The sequence below is a fragment of the Pinus tabuliformis genome, chromosome 5_1, assembly GCF_031772625.1.
Source record: "Pinus tabuliformis cultivar Carrire ecotype Pingquan chromosome 5_1, CPIR1, whole genome shotgun sequence".
NCBI classification, from domain to species: Eukaryota; Viridiplantae; Streptophyta; class Pinopsida; order Pinales; family Pinaceae; genus Pinus; species Pinus tabuliformis.
The window spans coordinates 475,825,296-475,833,603 of record NC_142305.1 but is presented as its reverse complement, the minus strand read 5'-3'; positions in this window follow the sequence as shown (position 1 = coordinate 475,833,603).

The following is an 8,308-nucleotide window of genomic DNA, read 5'->3' as shown; positions in this document are numbered from 1 at the left end:
ACTGCTCAGAATCAGTCAAATCAGGATCATTTCAACTGCTCCACTCGCTAGCTACGTTGCATAGCACCCAAGTACACTAGCTAGGTGCGTTGCAACGCACCTAAATGCACTACCAGGGTGCATTGATCGGGAAATGAAAAATGGCAGTGTCATTCCAGGAGGTGGATAGACAATGGAAGCTTCCAGAATCTTCCCCAATGACACTTGCCTCACTGAGCTCGACCAAGGATGAGTAAGAGGCTCTCAGTCTCCAAGTGGAAGGAAGAACTGACAGAGAGAAGCCACTAGTCAAATCATAAGCTGACTCCTCCTCTTTGCATACATCTATATATGGATCCCTCATCCCAGAGATCTAGAGGCTGGAATTTTGTACATTGCAGAGAATTGTTGTTGGTTTTGAGATAGATATCAGAGTATTGGGTGATTTATGCTTTGTTGGAGGTGAAGAGGGGATTCCTTGCTGGGGGGTTGATGGTGGATTAGGAATCATCGGTTGTAACTCCTCCTGGACCTTCTTGTTATATCAATAAAACTATTTGAGTTTCTCCTACATGCTTGTGTATCATTGATGTTTGTTATATTTGCATGTTTAGCTTAAATATGATCCTAAGCTATTTATGAATATAAATCCATGTCTTTGTGTAGCTTTCTTCTTCTGTGATCTTACAGGAACTTGGTGAAGCCGGGCAAGTAAGGGAGCAGGTAGCTGGAAGCTGTCAAAGAGGAGAGAGATTGGATCAAAGGACTAGTGCAAGACACAGGTTGGTTCATCCTATTCCTCTTCGTTTATAGTTCATAAAGAAGAATACAAAAGTAGTTTTCTATGTTCGTTTCTAAGGTACTGTCACGCCTTAGTGGGATAGGGGTGTTCTGAGTAGACACTTTTCCCGTTAACAAAATGGCGACTCCATTGGGGATCGTGTCTAGTTAGTTTGTTTGTGTTTCTCTTGTTGTTTGTTTCATAAACACAGAAGTAGCAATTGAACTGCATTTGCCATTATCAAATGCAAAATAGACATCTGCTACTTCAATCCATTCACTGGATTTGTTTATGATTTGAACAGCTGATTCACAAATGATTTGATTACCCTTTGTGATAGCTCTTAGACCTCCTTTAAATCCACCCTCTGATTGTGCATTACTGATTGCTTTTACTCGGCCAAAAACCAAAGATTAAACTGCAAACCGTGACCCAAAACCCGGATAGAATTCTCATTTCTGCCCCAGCGCAAGCTCTGTGAAGAGATTCTGCATTTCAACACAGTTCCCGAGAGGGCTGCCTGCGCTGAAATCCAGTTTCTCTGTGTAACAGGTGCGCTGATCAGCCTAGCCCTGTGCAGCTGAGGTTCTTTGCTTCATTTTTTCAGTTTTGTCTCTGATTTTGCAGCCTGTGATCAGTGTGTGTCTGTTTAAAACCCATTTTCTTTGCCTTAATTCCACCTCCTTTGTACAAAAAGACTGTAGATGTTCTTTGTGTGTTTGTTACATCATTTACAGTTTTCCATTGAAAAAGTAGAATAGTCATACTGTCGTCCTTTGATTTAGATCTGTCGTAAGTGTCGATTTTGATCTTAGGAGAAAGTTTATTTGCTGTTGACAGTCGATTATGCTTTTAATTTTTCCTTTGGTTTGAATTTGTGACTTTCTAGTGTCGAAACGAGTATTTATTTCAAAATCATAAAGTGTCGTAATCTTCTCTACCTTTTGATTTCGAAAAGAAGCTAGTTTGTGTTTGTCACTTGAAAGCAAATTCAGATTTGTACATCAACTTTCTTTTTACGCATCAATATTAAGAAAGTGAAAACAAATACATGCATATGTACATTTGCATATTGATAGTCTGCTTGGCTTGATTGAGGAAAAGTTCATTTACAGTGTGCTCTTTGCTCTTTGAGAAAAGATCGTGTCTTTCTTTTCCCCTTGTAGCTAGGATTTTCATTGTTGAAAAGAGATAAAAGTTTGCTTATCATCTTTAGATTTCATTTTAGGAATTACATCTACATCTCATGGTGATCCCAAAAGGCAAACTTCTAAGAAAGATCAACTTAAAATAAATTGAATGAATCTAACAACGCTTTGGAACTTAACACACAACATTTAGAGGTCTAGGCTAGAGATGTATTCTGGCGTCGTAAAGCCTGGTAACTGTTGTCCTCACTGATGGTTGGGTGATTCCTCCACTTTGAGACGATAAGTGCCAGTACGAACTTGTGCTCCCACGTACCATCGAGTATATATTGGGAGACCCCTATAGGCTTAAAATTTTTTATCCATAGGAAGCCGTGTCGGCCACCCTACTGATCGTAATGCACCGAACACAGCATTCGGGAAGATTGACTGTCGTACCCTAAAAAGTATTCTGTAGTTTTGCGATTGGTTTGGTACTCCCTCTACCTAGATCTCCAGAGGAGTCCCTTTCATTCCTTTTCAAACTCCTTAACAGAAAACGTCCATCTGAGCACTTGTCACTTCAGGCTCATTAAAAATCGAAGGAGACTAGAGTCATATTTTGTTTTTTCTCGACTCTTAAAAATTGAAAAAACAAGTTGTGTCAAAGCGTCTAAAAATTTATTTTAAACGGAATATTCATTACCCTTTTCCTACGTTGATCTTAGGTTGAGAAAATGGAGTCTACCAACCAAGGAATTCCCCTTGGTGGAAATCCTAGTCCCTTCTCCTCTTGGGGAGATGTTGGTGCACCCCGTATGGCCATATTGTCGCTTGCAGGGCTGACAATTAGCTTGCCAGTATGGCTCTTCTCAACCAATGTCGTTCAGAACACCACTATTCCTGAACAATCGAATCAGCAATTAGATGAGTCCAGAGTTTCCCACCAACCTTCTACTTCCTCTAATTCTTCCTCTCCTCCTTCCTCTTCGCTTGATGGGGCTGGCAAAGCCAAAAGTTAGGTTCCTAAGGAGAAGAAGGAGAAGAAGGAGAAGAAGAAGAAAGAGCAGAAGAAGAAGGAGCCAAAGGCGAATGGGGGAAAACGAGTGTCGTATAACGAAAATCCACACACTGCACCGACCAGGCCTAAATCGCCATGTGTCGTTTGCAAAGGAGACCACTTTCACAGAGATTGTCCTTGCATCCCTCGGATACTAAGGGATTGGTCTCCTCGTTTGCACAATCCAGTGTCATCAACCTCTGATGATCATGTTGAAAGCACACTGTCAACTAGCGAATGTGAAGCCCCAGGACAAAAAGGGAAAGCTAGATTTCCTTGTAAACTGTGCGAAGGCAATCATGCCGTCCACCGTTGTCCCTTCTTAGACGAGGCGAAAAGAGTTTTGGATGATCGTCTGGTTTCACCATTACGACTTCCTCCTGGATATAAAAAACTCTTGCCGAGTCCGTCGCTAGTTGAGAATCCAGCTGGCCCACTCAAGTGGTCGGCTGAAGCACCTATCATCGAAGATAAACCATCTGAATCCATACCAGACGAAAGTCAAAAGGTCAAGGCAGCAGTTGACCCGGTCTTGCCTTTAGAGGTTTTATCTTCGGACGATATAGTCACTGAAGAGAACAAGGATGACACCGTACAAATTCTCTTCATCAACATAGACTCTGACGAACATGGGGGAAATCTACCCATTCCCTTACCGTAGGAGGGAAGTTCATCAGAGCCATACCCGGCCGTCTACTCGGTCCCACCTCCAAGAAACCTAGTTGTCTCCTTCGACTGGAATCAACTAGGCAGACCCCGTTTACCAGCAAGCATACCATTCCGAATTATCATTCAAATATATAGAATGGTCATGGCTGGTACCATCATAGATGAGGGGGCTTCTGTGAGTATCCTTTACTCTACTGCTTGGAAAGCGCTTGGTTCGCCATCGCTGTTGCATGAGATGAGAAATCTGACAGGCTTTGATAAAGGAACCAGTCGACCTTTAGGGATCCTTCCCGATGTGCCCATAACATTGAGAAGGAAGACAGTTCAAATGAACGTAATGGTAGTTCAAGCACCCTTGGATTATAATCTACTCCTTGGATGAGACTATATTTATTGCATGGGAGCCATCGTCTCCTCACTCTTTAGAGTAATGTGTTTTCCGCACGAAGGAAGAGTGGTCAAGCTCGTGGACCAGCTTTCATTTCCCGGATCATGCATAGCAAATAGTCATATACCATCCCTAAATGGTCTCTTCACGCAAGAAATGTCTCAATCCCCAGTCCGTCCTCCCGATGAGCGCGAGTAATTCGGAGGGATATGACTGAAACCCAGGGGGCATGCGTCTTGGTTTGCTTTGGTAGGAAAACTTCGGGTATAGGGTGGGTTTCCGCGGGAGAATATGACTAGTCTGTACCCCGTCCGTCGGTGGAAGAGGGGTTATTCTAGAATAAGATTCTCTTGTCAAAGTTATGTGAGTTGGCAGAACTGAGTCACTCGCCTTTGTTTATCTCGGTAGACATCGCCGAAGAAGTGTTTTGTTTGCACTGCGAATAGACCAATCTTTGGGTAACCTGTAAGAGGTAGGCCTCTCCTGATAGAACAAATGTTTTGTCTGCAAATTGAGGGGTAACCTTGAAACCATATTTTATACCTGGGGGCATGCAAACCTTTTGGAGTGCAAGCAAAGAGCGATTATTTATCTGTTTTTTTGGATTAGTCGTTTCCTAACTTGCATAAAGAAAGGATGTGGGGCAAAAATCTATAAATTGCCATTTTTATATGAGACTTTCTTATTATATGACTGGATTAATCGAGCAGTTTTAGCACATAGTTCATGCTCGTTAAAAAATAAACATAAGACATGAGCAAATGTTTCCACCCGCGTTTAAGCTCGGTAAATAACCACCGTTAATGAAGCATTTCAGCCATTAAAGCCTTGGTCGTGTTTTCACCGTCACCTCCACTTTTCCATTGGCCGATCATTCACCTCCATTTGATTGTTTACCCATTTTAAGGAACAGCTGCGAAGAGTGATTTCACTAGCCATCCTTGTGACACTGCCGTGATTGGAAAATTCCAAACCTTACCTGGAATCAGCTGCTACCCATTTTTATCACTCGTTCCTCAAAAGATGAGTCTTCTTTAAGCTCTTTTCAACTGACTCGTAAAATATGAAAATATTGCCGAGTTTTGGCCTTCCAGCTCGTCAAAGCGACCGGAAGTGCTATCCCTCCTCTAGATTTTAATCTTTTTGGACCTGAGGGATTATTGCACAAAAAGATCGAGCGCTTGTTTTGTTCGGCTCGTTAAAACTATCGAAAATTCATCCCTTATGTATTGCTTTATACTTTTTCGGACTTAAGGGATTAGAGGACGGAAAAGGAATTTTGGAGTTATCTTTACGTACCTTTTTAGACTCTCTAAAAATGAAAAGGACCGAGTTATCTTTGTCGTTAAACTCGTTAAAAATATTAATAGCGAACGAGTTTCACTGTCGCTAGGCTCGTTAAAACATAGCGATGGGTTTGCCCGAAGGGAAAATTATAGAACAAGCATATGTTATCCTCCTCAAGCTTGACAAAAATAAAGAGGTACTGGTCAGCAATGACTAGGGAAAATTGGGAAGAAACTCAAAGAATCTTTATTGGTAGCAAGTCGCTCTTGAACATGACACTTCCATTCCGTGCCTAAGTCGGGTTGGGTTGTTTCATTCACCGGTCACATCACCATGGTCACGCCATATCATCCACATCTAGGGTAAATGCTACCAATCCATCACATAAGTGTCGCCAACATGTTCAAGAGAAGTCATCCAGAGAAATCACCCGTGTCCCATCCACAACCATACATTATACTTCATTTTTTCATGACCGCCATCCTGAACCATATATCATCATATCGTTTTCACCTCCATCAAAATCATTTGCTCCGTTCTGTGTCATTGATGTGGGATTCATCAAGGCCCTCCTTTGACGGATCGATTCTTGTCGACATCAGCTCATTATCCAAGAAGTTGATCTAGGAAGACCCCATTCAGTACTTTGAAGCTTGCATGCCTCGATGGCAAGTTTCTCACTTCCGGCGACAGGTATACATCAATGACCTTCGGCCGAAAGATTTTGCGTGGTGTTCGACGCCAAGTCCTTTATTTACACCACATGAATTGTACTACAGTACCTTGAGGGTCATCATCATTATCGGTGATTCCTCTCGCGCTTGTTAACAGTTTACATCATTGACTGGTCATCAAGCGATGTCTTTCCATGTTCGACTTCAAAACATTTCTCACATGGATCGACTTGTACTTCGAGTGAAGATCGGACGAAATTGAAGACCCCGGATCTAGTTTCATCCATCCGGGTTGCGATATATATTCAGGAGAATAAAGACATTGAAATGTACAACATTGCAGCACAGATAATCATCCTACCAAAAGGATGATGGCTCTATCAGAATCATCAGTCTACCATCAGACGATTGTCTGTCCTATGTACATGAAAATGAATTTATAAAGCTGAGAATGGGAATGCCCGCCTCAGCTAGATCATGAAAACAGTATGAACATAATGTATTGTATTGTATCTTATTACAGGTCTGCTCCCAGCATTGAAAGAACTTCGGATCCTCCTAATAAAGCATTTCACCCAATAAACGGCCTCATAATTTAGGGGGCAACTGTTATAGACATTTTTGTGCCTTACAGCTCTAAGCATGAAATGTCCATAAACCAAGGGATCCTAAGTCCCTAAAAGTGTTGTTCTGGCACCTAAAGGAACAAGGTCAACAAATTACATCTTCTCCCAGAACTTCCCCACCAGAAACTGCTCAGAATCAATCAAATCAGGATCATTTCAGCTGCTCCACTAGCTAGCTGCGTTTCATAGCACCCAAGTACACTAGCTAGGTGTGTTGCAACGCACCTAAATGCACTACCAGGGTGCGTTGAGCGGGAAATGACAAATGGCAATGTCATTCCGCGAGGTGGACAGACAATGGAAGCTTCCAGAATCTTCCCCAATGACACTTGCCTAACTGAGCTCGACTAAGGATGAGTAAGAGGCTCTCAGTCTCCAAGTGGAAGCAAGAACTGATAGAGAGAAGCCACTAGTCAAATCATAAGCTGACTCATCCTCTTTGCATACATCTATATATGGATCCCTCATCCCAGAGATCTAGAGGCTGGAATTTTGTACATTGCAGAGAATTGCTGTTGGTTTTGAGATAGATATCAGAGTATTGGGTGATTTATGCTTTGTTGGAGGTGAAGAGGGGATTCCTTTGCTGGGGGGTTGATGCTGGATCAGGAATCATCGGTTGTAAATCCTCCTGGACCTTCTTGTTATATCAATAAAACTATTTGAGTTTCTCCTACATGCTTGTGTATCATTGATGTTTGTTATATTTGCATGTTTAGCTTAAATCTGATCCTAAGCTATTTATGAATATAAATCCATGTCTTTTTGTAGTTTTCTTCTTCTATGATCTTACAGGAAATTGGTGAAGTCGGGCAAGTAAGGGAGCAGGTAGCTGGAAGCTGTCAAAGAGGAGAGAGATTGGATCAAACGACTAGCGCAAGACACAGGTTGGTTCATCCTATTCCTCTTCGTTTATAGTTCATAAAGAAGAATGCAAAAGTAGTTCTCTCTGTTTGTTTCTAAGGTACTGTCACGCCTTAGTGGGATAGGGGCGTTCTGAGTAGAAACTTTTCTGTTAACAGAGATGCGGGCTCTTCATCTTGAAAAAAACTTAAATTCCTTATATCCAAAAGAGCTTTGAGAACATTCAAGATATCTTTACGAGATTCAAATCATTGCTTCTACAATTACATGATTATGGGTTCATAAATGCAAATAGGAGGGTCAATTGATATTTTATATTTTTCTTAAATTATGCCCTGAATATGATGTTCTCATTTCAACATTTCATATAGTTAGACTTGTAACTGGAGATAAATGGAAAATTCCCGAACTTGATAAATTTATTGAGTCTCTCATTCATGAGCAGGATAATCTCATGAAAATGGGTTCATTAAAGTCTCCAAATCTTCATGCACTTTCCATGCATGAGAAAGAAAATTCCAACTCAAAGCAAAACCAACAATCCAAAGGAAAAGGAAAACCAAGACATTGAGATCAAAGGGATGGCGGAAATCCAAAACCTCCAGATGATTCTTCCAGCTCCAAGGGTAAGAAGGGAAAGAAAGGAAAGTCTAGTTTTCCTTATTGTAAGAGAGGTTATAAACTTGAATCCTATTTCATCTAGAACGCTATTGATCTAATGGAAAAGACTCTTCAAAAAAATAATCTTGGTCATCAAATTCCAGAGAGTGTGAAGAAGAAGACATAGGAATAACCATCATAAACAAGGGGTAATGGTCATGCCTTGATTTCCATTCATTCTAAACCACAAGAA